This window comes from Caretta caretta, chromosome 3 (genome assembly GCF_965140235.1).
Source record: "Caretta caretta isolate rCarCar2 chromosome 3, rCarCar1.hap1, whole genome shotgun sequence".
In the NCBI taxonomy this organism is placed as follows: domain Eukaryota; kingdom Metazoa; phylum Chordata; order Testudines; family Cheloniidae; genus Caretta; species Caretta caretta.
The window spans coordinates 25,928,675-25,941,642 of NC_134208.1; the positions used below are offsets into that span (position 1 = coordinate 25,928,675).

Here is a 12,968-nt window from a genome sequence, read left to right on the forward strand (position 1 = left end):
CTAGCCATTCGGTCCCTAGTCTGTAGTGGTGCATGGGATTCTTCCATCCTAAGTGCAGGACTCTGCACTTGTCCTTGTTGAACCTCATCAGATTTCTTTTGGCCCAATCCTCTAATTTGTCTAGGTCCCTCTGTATCCTATCCCTACCCTCCAGCGTATCTACCTCTTCTCCCAGTTTCGTGTCATCTGCAAACTTGCTGAGGGTGCAATCCACACCATCCTCCAGATCATTAATGAACATATTGAACAAAACTGGCCCAAGGACCAACCCTTGGGGCACTCCAGTTGATACCAGCTGCCAACTAGACGTGGAGCCATTGATCACTACCCATTGAGCCCGAGAATTTAGCCAGCTTTCTATCCACCTTACCGTCCATTCATCCAGCCCCTACTTCTTTAACTTGCTGGCAAGAATACTGTGGTAGACCGTGTCAAAAGCTTTGCTAAAGTCAAGGAACAACACGTCCACTGCTTTCCCCTCATCCACAGAGCCAGTTATCTCGTCATAGAAGGCAATTAGATTTAGTCAGGCATGACTTGCCCTTGGTGAATCCATGTTGTCTGTTCCTGATCACTTTTCTCTCCTCTAAGTGCTTCAGAATTGATTCCTTGAGGACCTGCTCCATGATTTTTTCAGGGACTGAGGTGAGGCTCACTGGCCTGTAGTTCCCAGGATCCTCCTTCTTCCCTTTTTTAAAGATGGGCACTACATTAGCCTTTTTCCAGTCGTCCAGGACCTCCCCAGATCGCCATGAGTTTTCAAAGATAATGGCCAATGGCTCTGCAATCACATCCGCCAACTCCTTTAGCACTCTCGGATGCAGCACATCCGGCCCCATGGACTTGTGCTTGTCCAGCTTTTCTAAATAGTCCCGAACCACTTCTTTCTTCACAGAGGGCTGGTCACCTCCTCCCCATGCTGTGCGGCCCAGTACAGCAGTCTGGGAGCTGACCTTGTTTGTAAAGACAGAGGCAAAAAAAGCATTGAGTACATTAGCTTTTTCCACATCCTCTGTCACTAGGTTGCCTCCCTCTTTCAGTAAGGGACCCACACTTTCCTTGCCTTTCTTCTTGTTGCTAACGTACCTGAAGAAACCCTTCTTGTTACTCTTAATATCTCTTGCTAGCTGCACCTCCAGGTGTGATTTGGCCTTCCTGATTTCACTCCTGCATGCCTGAGCAATATTTTTATACTCTTCCCTGGTCATTTGTCCAATCTTCCACTTCTTGCAAGCTTCTTTTTTGTGTTTAAGATCAGCAAGGATTTCACTGTTAAGCCAAGCTGGTCGCCTGTCATATTTACTATTCTTTCTACACATCAGGGTGGTTTGTCCCTGTAACCTCAATAAGGATTCTTTAAAATACAGCCAGATCTCCTGGACTCCTTTCCCCCACATGTTATTCTCCCAGGGGATCCTGCCCATCAGTTCCCTGAGGGAGTCAAAGTCTGCTTTTCTGAAGTCCAGGGTCCGTATTCTGCTGCTCTCCTTTCTTCCCTGTGTCAGGATCCTGAACTCAACCATCTCATGGTCACTGCCTCTCAGGTTCCCATCCACTTTTGCTTCCCCTACTAATTCTTTCCGGTTTGTGAGCAGCAGGTCAAGAAGAGCTCTGCCCCTAGTTGGTTCCTCCAGCACTTGCACCAGGAAATTGTCCCCTACACTTTCCAAAAACTTCCTGGATTGTCTGTGCACCACTGTATTGCTCTCCCAGCAGATATCAGGGTGATTGAAGTCTCCCATGAGAACCAGGGCCTGCAATCTAGTAACTTCTGTTAGTTGCTGGAAGAAAGCCTCGTCCACCTCATCCCCCTGATCCGGTGGTCTATAGCAGACTCCCACCACGACATCACCCTTGTTGCTCACACTTCTAAACTTAATCTAGAGACACTCAGGTTTTTCTGCAGTTTCATACCAGAGCTCTGAGCAGTCATACTGCTCTCTTAACATACAATGCAATTCCCCCACCTTTTCTGCCTTGCCTGTCCTTCCTGAACAGTTTATATCCATTTATGACAGTACTCCAGTCATGTGAGTTATCCCACCAAGTCTCTGTTATTCCAATCAAATCATAATTCCTTGACTGTGCCAGGACTTCCAGTTCTCCCTGCTTGTTTCCCAGGCTTCTTGGGAAAGTGACATTCTAGGAGAGTGTCTGTAGCCCAAACCATATTTAATTATTTATATAACCAGTGCAAGGACAATATTAAGTTTGACACAAGTTCAAATCCCTGCTCCTGTCAGATAGAGGGAGATTGAACCTTGGGATCCTACGTTCTGGGTGAGTGCTCTAACTACAGGCCTAAAGGTTAGAAAGGGGCACCTTCTCTAGCATTGTTTTGTGTGGAGCTCATTTGGTACACAGCATCCAAGAACACTATTAGATAGGTCCCCGCATGTGAGATAGGCAGGCTGTAACGGTGTGCATGCCGTGCTCCGTTGGATTCAGCCCCTTGGCCCCGCTCCTTAAAGAATCAGGGACACTCCAAGATGGTGCAACACCCGTACTCTTTATTTTGTGTCCATTTCCCCCCACCAGTTGCCCACTATTTACAAGCTATTTACATGGCTTGGCATTACGCAGGCCTGACCAGCAACAGACCAGTAGGCTCCTTCCTCCCTCTGAGACTGACCTTCCCCTCCTGATCTACAGCCCCCTTCTTCTACTTCCTCCCAGCCTTTTAGCTCCTGCTAGTGAGGCTGGCAGGTCCAGGCAGTTCCCAGGCAAGCACTGGCTATTTACCCAGCCCCAGTCCATTCCCCCTGATTGGGGCTGGGGTACAGGGGCTGATTAAGGGCTTTTCTAGCAGCACCCTGCCACACACCTCCCCCATGAAGCAACCACCAGGGCGGGCCTGGTTTGGCCCCTTCTCCTCCTGCCCCAGAGGTTGCTTCAGGGAGGCCCACTGCTGCCCCCTGGGAGGTCCCCAGGGTCTTCCTTATGGGGTTTGTCCATCCCCCATCCACAAAAGGCACACTGGGAAGGGGGTGGACTGCCCCACAGATCTACAGCTGCCCACTGATCCTTGCACCAGTCGCAGCCTTTCAGTCACTCTACTGGCTGCTCCCTCTTGTTGTCTGGCAGGGAAGCCAGGTGGGTCCGGACCTCCCCCCCGGCTGCCTGGGGCCTCAGGCGCAGTTGTCCGGCACAGGGGAGACTGGCTCTCCCCTTCTGGAGGTTCTATCTCCAGGCATTCCCTGGGGCCTTCCCCTCCTTGTCCTTGGACCTCCTTTCTGGGGCTTTCGATAGCGGGGCACTCCTTTGATCCCTTGTTCCCTCATGTTTTCACTCAGGCTTTGTTTTCTAGGATTTTGCTCTGTCCTCAGGGGACCTGGGTCCTCCTCCTCGCTGGGGCTGAGGGAAGTAGGGTTTTCCCTCCCTTCAATGGGGTCTCCCCTATCTTCCAGCTGGAGGGTCCCCTCCCACTGCGTCCTTTACCCTTTGGGACAGGGCCCCAATCTGTCCCCAGGACCACAAGGTACAGCAATCCCTTTACCACCCCCACCCATTGCCAGGCAAACCAGTCCCCAACCTCCAGGGGCACTTGGTCTATGGGGCAGGGCCTCCAATCCCTACGGATGCACTCGAGCATCATTCGCACCCCAGGGACAAACCATTGTGGTTTCACCAGCCCTCTTTGAACAAGGGTGCAGTCCGAGGCCGTGTCCACTAAGCCCTTCTGGGGCTTCCTCCCCACCCACACGGGGATGATGGCCAGTCCTCGACCCTGCTTCTTCCCACCACCATTCGCCCAGCCACAAAATTTGGCTAGCCCGCATTCCATTTCTGGGCAGTCCTGACATTTGTATCCCTGCTGCCCACATCGCCAACAGACCAACTTCCCCGGGCGACTAGGGGCCCCCTTAATCTCCTCTTTCTTTCTCTCGGGGCCTCTCCTGGGGTGAGGTGTTCTTGGAGTTTCTTCCCCCAGTCCAGATCTGCCCCTATTTTCGAGGAAAGTCTGCCTCCACATATTCCTCAGTCAGTCTGACAGCGGCCTCTACCATATTTGGCTGGTGCCACCGGACCCAGACTTTCATGTGTTCCAGGAGGCCCTGCACAAATTGTTCTAGGATCACCCGGTCCATTATCTCTCCCACCGTTTGGGTATTGGGTCTTAACCACTGTGTGGCCCAGTCTGTGAGCTTCTGGGCAAAAGTGCAGGGCTGCAAACCCCGTCCAACGTACCGCCTGAAACTTCGGCTGGTACTTTTCGTCTGACCGTCCCATCTGGTCCATAACTGCCGCCTTCACTGCCTCATAATCTTTGGCCTGTTCATTAGTTAGGGCCATGTAGGCAGCCTGCGCCTTTCTGGCAAGATGAGGGGCTAGTTTTAGGCCCCAGTCTCCTTGTCCCATCCGGCACCCCTGGCTACCCATTCAAAAGTGCACAGGAAGGCATCAGGGTTATCGGCAGGGCCCATCTTATGGAGCCCCAACCCTGGTGCATGGCTGCCATCACCTCCCGGAGGAGTCACCAACCGGTTCAGGAGCTGCTGCTGTACCCTGCCCTGCTCCCTGATGAAGTTCTGGAGGGTCTTTTGTTGCTTGGCCTGCCAAGCGAGTAAGGCCTGTCTCTCAGCCTGGTGGGACTGCTGAAAGGCCTGCAGGATTTTCTGCAGCTCCTCTTGCTGCTTTGCGAGCCACTGCACAGTTCCCACCATGCTTAAGTTGCCACTCCCTAGCAGTGATTTCAAATCCTGGACAAGCCCCAACATGTAACAGGATGCATGCTGCAACCTGTTAGATTCAGCCCCTTGGCCCTGCTCCTTAAAGACTCAGGGACGCTCCAAGCTGGTGCAACACCCATGCTCTTTATTTAGTGTCCATTTCCACCACCACTTTTGCACTATTTACACAGCTTGGCCTCACACAGGCCTGACCAGCAACAAACAGACTGACTGGCTCCTTCCTTCTAGTCATCATTGTCGTTGTTTTGTTTTCGTTTTCGTTTTCGTTTTCTTCTTCTTCTTCTTCTTCTTCTTCTTCTTCTTCTCCTCCTCCTCCTCCTCCTCCTCCTCTGCACCCCCCCCCCCCTGCTTTCACTTCCTCCTAGCCTTTTAGCTCCTGCTAATGAGGCTGGCAGGTGCAGGCAGTTCCTAGGTAAGCACTGGCTATTTACCCAGCCCCAATTCATTCCCCCTGATTGGGGTGGGGGTAGGGGTGGCAGGAGCTGATTAAGGGCTTTTCTAGTAGCACTGTGCCACACAGGCCAAATATCTAGCTAGAAGATCTCACTGGGGTTTAGGGGTCTGGGTGCCTAGACTGAGATGGCTGTGCTCATGCTCAGAGGCATATTAGCAGGCACCTTGGGAACTTTACCAGTGGAAATTTGGTGTCTAGGGACTTTACAGAGTTAGGAAGCAGCTGAGCAGGGATTTTTTAAGACCTAAATTTTGGATTTAGGTGCCTGAAGTATCAGGTGCCTAAATCCCTTTGTGGTTCTAGCCCCAAATGCCTTAGCTTTACCAGTGCAGCTGTCACACTAAAGCATTTTGAAATCTCATATATACACCTTCAAGTTATGATGATGTCATTGTTGACATGCCTTTAAGTCTGGCCTATCCTCTCTGGCCACAAATCAATAAGGTACTTAGGAACAGCCTAATTTTAATCACCTTAATAGTCCCATTGAAATCAATGGGATACTCACATAGTAGGCATATACTTTAAGTACCTTGCTGAACCAAGGCCTATGTTAATAATACATTGCATGTGTTTTCTTTGGCAATAACTCTGTTACATCACTTTGCCTTTAGGCAATAATATCACCATACAGTGGAATGAATGCATAAAATCAAGGAACTTGTTTCCCATTCAGAAATCTCTTTTTAAATGTTTAAAAATTTGGCCTTTTTGGAATAGATGCTAGTAAATTAGTGAGGCTTTTATTCTTTCTCACTCTTTATAATAGCAGTAAAACCCAATAAAATATAATTTAATATTTTGGCTACTGCCTTTATGGAGCAGTACAGCTGTTTCCATCACTCAGTAAGTATTGAAATCATAATTAGAAACACAATAAGAAGTAAATTTTTCACAGAGTAGCAGAAAAATAGAGATGAGAAAAAATTACACTGCTTGGCTCAAAGAACATTCAGATGGTATAACAGATATACAGACCAACCAACCTGTGACCTCTTTAGACTTGTCTCTGATCTTTAAAAACCTTCATAGATGACCCTGAAAAAGATGTAGTGGTTCAGTTCAGATTTCCTGCCTACACCAAAGATTTTGTTCTTACTTTGCACTTGCAGCTCTGACTCTGAAACTTACCCTCTCCCTCGGCTTCAGAGCCCATGTCTCAACTTCAAAGAGCTGTCTACACAGTTATTTTTTGAATGCTGGTGTGAGCCCCATTTACCCAAGTCTGTCAACCTGGGCTGGGAAGCTTCTTCTGATGGGCTGTGTAGCATACCCTAAGTGCCCTACCAGCTAAGTGGAATGCTAAGCCCTGAGTTAGGCACTCAGGCTCCCCATACAATGCATAGGGAGAGTTACTCACCTACGTAAGGGAAACTCAGAAGCCAGCAAGCAGTCCCCTAAGCTAGCCAGGAGTGAAGTGCAGAGGAAAGGGAATTAGGTCCAGCTCCTCAAAGATATTTAGGGGCCTAACTCCCATTGATCTGGACTTTAGGTGCCTCCCTCCACTCAGGATCCTGGTGTTAGGTGCCTAAGCCAGGTCAGCTGCTTAGACAGCCCATTCCCTACTAGCTGAAACCCAGACCTTGCTAATGAAAAAACAAGAGAGATTAAAACCCTAGAATGGCCAATAGCAAGGGTGGTTGGGTCACCTATATCCCTGGTGGTTACATGGGATGTAGGTGATCCAACATCAACCCCCCCCCAGTCCCCCGACTATTTTGGAGCAAGAATTTGAACTCAGGTCTCCAATGTCCCACTTAACTACCTTAACTGCCTGAATGAACACACACATTGAAAAATTCCCAACGTGCTTGCCCCCAGCTGTCTAGTGTGACAGATATCAGTTCTTAAATGTGTTCGGAACATGCCAACAGGATCAGGCCCCACTAGCAAAGTCAGTGTTCCCCTGCTGTGTCTGAGAATCCCTCTTCAGGGCCTCCAGGACCTTTGGCTTGAATTAGGGTTCTGAGTAGCTTGTTGGCTGTAGGGCAGCATCAATGCTTCAGTGGCTTTGCAAATGCTGACTGGTAGAAGCTTCAGTGTCTGTGGGTTTACGAGGCTGCTGAGCAGAGGATTTGTGGGTCAGTGGAGTCTAACTAGTGAACTTAATTTCCTAAAGAAGCAGGTAGATACCTAAATACCTTTGTGGGTCTGGCCCTAACTTTATCAGTTTCACTTTTTGTTAGCCTCTTTGGTTTCCATTTGCATGAGATTCTCACTTCTTGAGTATCTCTTTAATTTCTCATTTAAAAAAGGATCCCAGACTATAAAAAAAAAAATACTGGTTAAAGCTGAATAAATAGTGAAATTAAAACAACAACAACAACATGTTTTACATGGTTTCAGTGGAAAAAACTTACATTGTTCCAGGTAATTCAAAACTGGAGCATGGCTCATTCAAGAGATTTTCTAACCTTAGCAAATTTTTTTTGATGAAACTTGTCTATGTAGGAGTGGACGGAAGGAAGACTGCAAAGGAATTCTCAACTATTACTGATGTAAGACATGCTCTGTCTGGTTTCTGACTTTTCCTTCATTTGTTATCTGATCCTTCACGCACTGAAATCAACAGGGATTTTGGCCTTTACCCTGATTTCATCTAGTAGATGAGTGGAATGATATCCCTTAAAGGTGCTTTCTCAGCACTGACTTCTTCAGTGGGATGCACAGAGATGTAAAAGGATCTCAAAGAAGTGTCTGGGATGGTTTCATATGGGAAAGAAGATCAATATCGTTCCTGATCTCATTGCACATTATGATGACTGTGGACTGAAACTCTGGGGTGGGAAGGGGTGGGTTCCACAACTACCATCAGAAGAAGCAAATGAAATAGTATTGATTTTTCTAAAATTAAAAAAAAAATACTTGAAAATGGGGTTTATTTGAATTTTTTTGAAAAAAAAACTCTGAATGGATTATTTTGAAAAAACTCAGAATGGATTTTTTTGGAGGGGGGAGGGAGTCAATTTTTTTTTTAATTCTTTGTTTTGTTCTGAAACAGTGAGAAAACAAATGTTTCTATCCTCCCACCCCTTTTTTTTAAAGGGGGTTAATGAAAGTGAGAGAACACTCTGCCATTCATTTCCTTTAAAAAGAAAAGGAGTACTTGTGGCAGCTTAGAGACTAACAAATTTATTTGAGCATAAGCTTCCGTGAGCTACAGCTCACTTGTTCCTGTGGAAAAAAAATGGAAAACATGTAAAAAATAAGGAAAAAGTAGGAAAAACACAAGCTCACATTTAAAAGTAACACTGCTCCTCACTTTATATATATATATATATATATATATATATATATATATAACAACACACTTTTCCCAGTGGAAACAGGTAAAAAGTGAAAGAGGTTTTTTTGTTTGTTTGTTTTTTTATCCTTTTCTTCATTATTTTCCTCTTTATGTTTCACTGGGATAAAAAAAAATCAGAAAAAGGGTTAAAAAAAACCCTTAAAAATCTGAAAAACTGTTGATTTTTCTTTCAAAATGTTTAATAAAAGAGACAATCAGAATTTCAAACAGCTCCGAGTTGAAAAATCTCCATATCACATTGAGAAGCGCTTATATAATATGGTGATGAGGGCATATACTGTGAGTTCCATATTAGACAGAAAGCAAAATCTTTCAACCCAAGCTCTAAGAGTTAACTCTGGCTAATAATAGAGTTCATCCAAAAAAAATTGCAAAAATTCTCCTCATTTTTTGGTTAAATGTTTTAAAAAAATTCTATAAGCTCTCGCATGCATTATAACCATTTGTGCCCTTAGCTTGGTACAAACAAACCCGAACAAAATGTCTGGCTCTCAGTAGCTAACTCTCTGAAATTGGAGGTAATCATAAATCTGACAAACTTGTTTATGGAGCAGTCCCCCAAATCAGTTGAAAATGAAGGACCCAATCATAGTGAACTCTAGCATGCTCCGGTGGCTCTGGCAACAGGAAGCAGCCCTAAACTTAGCTTCACAGCACTCAGCACGCAACGTTCTATTTTGCAAGCTGTTCCGTTTGATGAAAATTAAATGCAGGCCACAGGCCTCAGGCTCCTGGCAATTCGCCAACATGAGCCTCAAGCCTATTTGAATCCTGGGAAAGGGTGGGCCTAAACCCACCCAAAACAAAAGGCCCACCCACTCAACTGAGGGAAGGGACAATATAACTCTCAGCTGGGCAAAATTTGGGCCTCGTATACTGTACGTAACAAATATAATTTGTTTTATATCAGTCATTCCACAGAGTGTATTCAAATATTCTCAGCTAGGCCTTGCTATAAACTAGCCATTTTTTAAATATCAAGGTATCTCTATTAAAATAAATGAACTAATGAAATTAAGTTAAAGGTAAGTAAGGGTGCTGAGTGTTAAACAAGTTAAAGGGGGGGAATCTGTTAATCTTCCAACTCTAATCTTCTATGATTCTATGATTCTATGTTATTAGTGTGTTCCTTTTCTGCAGAAATCCTTGAAAATATCTGTAATTCTTTACAGCTGACAAGCTGCCAATTTTGCAAAAAGAAAAGTTTTTTCAGACTCTTTAACTCCCAGTCACAGATGTACCTTGTTTTGACTACGAGAGAACTAGTTCCAGAGCCCCCTAAATAATAACGTGCAAACACAGTTTCAAATTTAAAAAATTCATATATAAGAAAATTATACTCCAAGAAATACTACTCTGAAATATAAGACCAGTATGATTTACAGCTCACCTACCTACGAGACTATGGTAAATTGTTCTCATATCACACTTATTTTTACAAGGGTGTTAATCTACTGGTTTCAGTAAAGTTACTCCTCATTTACCTTGGGGGAAGTGAAATCAGAATTTGTCCCTCTCTTTTTCTGTTACATTTTTGGACCTAACAGAGAAGGAGATAAACACAGAGGAGCTCATTTAAGCACAGCTAGATGCTGTGAAAACCTTTATTATTCTTGCAACAAAACTAAAACAACACAAAAGTGTGGCTTTTCACTGGGGAGGAGGGAGGGCTCAAATATTTAAAGGGACAAGTTATCACAATCCTCCATCCTACTCTAAATTTTTTTCAAATATATACCCATTATCGTTGACATGGCTAACCAAAAACACCATATAACCTAACTAAAATTGCAAGGGATTATTTTGCCCTGGAATAGCAAGTCACTAACTAAACAATTTATAATTTCAGGTGCACAACTGGTTTTCGCATTCTCTTGGGATAACATGCTGGTCGTGGTACAGTTGTGTCCTGACCAACAGGAACATTTGGTGGTAAGGAATCAACTGGATCTGGTACAGCATCTACTGGATCTGGTATGGAATCAACTGGATATGGTACTAAAGTTTCTTTCACCAAGTCATCAAAATTAGAAGTTGCAATGGAAAAAAAGTTCAATTGAAAGAACAGAAAGTCTTACTGGAACATCCCTAGACTCTGGTACTTGTTGAGGCTGTAACTGGTTCATATGTTATTTCCATAAAATACCATCAAATAGTTTTACCACAAATGAAACAAGTCCAACACATTTTAAAGTTCTCCAGATACCCATTTTACTGTACAGCCATAATTACAAGTCCCCACTAAGTCTCCTACTTGAAAAGAATGTTATCAATCAATTTGCATAGCTTGGGATTTGGCTACAGGATGCAGCAGGTCCCAATAGGTATGCAAAGTCCGCTTCAAGAAAAGGGTTTCAGGTGACTCCTGGGTAGTAACATGTAGTGTGCTCCTGTAGACAAGCAAGAAATTGTCCAATTGCTGCTGATGAATCAAAATAGACTTGTTAGCTCATAAGGTAAACTTATGTGTTTGTATACAGGGTCCTGATGGTCCATTTGTAGCAGGATGATATGGAGCAGAATGTATATTCTGAATTTTATTTGAGGCTAGGAAACTTTAAATTCTTCAGAACAGAATTATAGTCCATTGTCACTCACTAACTGTAATTGGAAGCCAAATTGGCTAAACAGGGTATGAAGATGTCCAATGATTGTTGTAGTGTAGTAGAAGTCATTCTGAAAACTTCTGGCCATTTTGAATGGGTGTCAACTACAAGCAAACCCTGATAACCTTTTAAAGATCTGGCAAAGCCCACATGAATATGTGTCCAAGGGGTCAGAGGCCACAACCAAAGGTGTAAATGAGCTGGGCCAGGATCATGCTGAATTTGTTGATGTATAGTACAGCACTTTGCCTTCCTCTCAATATCTTTGTCAATCTCTAGCCACCAGACATGACTTCGGGCTATTGCCTTCATCTGTACAATGCCAAAATGACCTTAGTGAAGAGCTTCCAAAACCTGAGATTGAAGTGATTTTAGAATGATCACTCACATTCCCTATAAGATGAAACCATGATTCACAGAAAATTCATGTTGATGTGACACAAGTTGTGTAAATTGGGGATTCTTTTAATCCAGCACTGTACCTTCTAGTACCATTCCCTTCACAAGAAAAAGCACATCATCCTTAACTGTTTCTTTGTTGATGTCTGTGGTAGTGATGGGCAACCCACCCATCACACTGAGATTGAACACTTCGCCTGAAGTTTTTTTGGGTTAATGAGAACTTGGGCATGGCAGGCGCAACAGCCTCTCAGCATTCCATGCCGAGTGACTTTATAGAATTGAATAGTATAGGAAGGAGCTGAAAATAGCAATGCCCATTGTTGCATATGAGCAGCAGCTAATGATAGAATTCCATGTTTCTGCCCCAAAATTGAAATTAACAGGCAATGATCCATCAGTAAGGTAAAATGTCTACCAAACGGATAGGTATGGAACTTCCAAATTCTGAAGATAACGGTGAGAGCTTCTTGCTCTATTTGAACATAGTTCTTCTCAGGAGTGGTGAGTATTTGCAATGCAAAGGCAATTGGTTTCTTGATGCCATCAGGAAAAATGTGGGAAAGAAGTGCACCCACTCTATATGGTAAAGCATTACAAGCCAATTGCAACAGCAGCAAACTATCAAAGTGTGTAAGATGTCAACAGCTGATGTCAACAGTTTCTTTGCTTCCTTAAATCCACACTCATGCTCTGTATAGTCCATTTCCATTTACCCTTTCCTTATAAGAGTGCATGTAAAGGTTCCAATGCGAGATTAGACAGAAATTTACTATAGTAATTAAGCAGTCCTAAAAATAAACATAATTGTCACGTTCTCTGGCAATGGTGCTTCAAGACTTTCCTTCTCTTTCTCTGATGATTTCCTTAAGACTGTGGCATCAGTTCCATGTCCAAGGTATGCAACCAGAGGTTTGAAAAGCTCACATTTGTTTTGATGTACTCTCAGTCCATGGCCTTCCAAACATTTCAAGACAGCAGTTGAATTTTGAAGAGGATCCGCTTGATCCTTTCCTGTAACAAGGATGTAATCCAAAAAGCACTGAACTCTGTTCAGTTCTTTCAGGATTGCATACATGGCTTTCTGGAACAGAGCAGGTGCCAATGTGATACCGAAACACAATATGTTGTAACAACATAAACCTTTTTGAGAATTGATTGTGAGATATTTGTGAGACGTGGGATCAATCTCCATTTACAGGTATGCATTGAGCAAATCCAATTTTGTGAAATGCTATTCTCCACTAAGAGCAGCAAACAAACCTTCAACACAAAGTAGTGGATACTGATCTGCACCTAAAACTGGGTTTGGTGTCCCTTTGAAATCTCCACAAATTCAGACTGAGTTATCCTTTTTGACCACTGGTATGATGGTTATAGCCCACTCACTGTGTGAAACTGGTGACACTAAACTGATGTTCATTAAACTGTCCAAATCACCTTCTACCAGAGACATCAGAGCATAAAGCACAACTCTGGCCTTGCAATATTTTGACTGCCTGTCAGACTTA

General features: G+C 44.2%; 1 long non-coding RNA gene across 1 annotated transcript in view; it reads left to right on the plus strand.

Annotated features, from left to right (window-relative positions):
• LOC125634588 (uncharacterized) overlaps positions 1 to 12,968 on the plus strand; it is a 79,220-nt gene that overhangs the window by 23,142 nt on the left and 43,110 nt on the right. Inside the window, exon 3 of the long non-coding RNA XR_007355965.2 lies at positions 10,302 to 10,426. This is a non-coding gene — a long non-coding RNA (uncharacterized LOC125634588). The remainder of the gene's footprint in view (positions 1 to 10,301; positions 10,427 to 12,968) is intronic.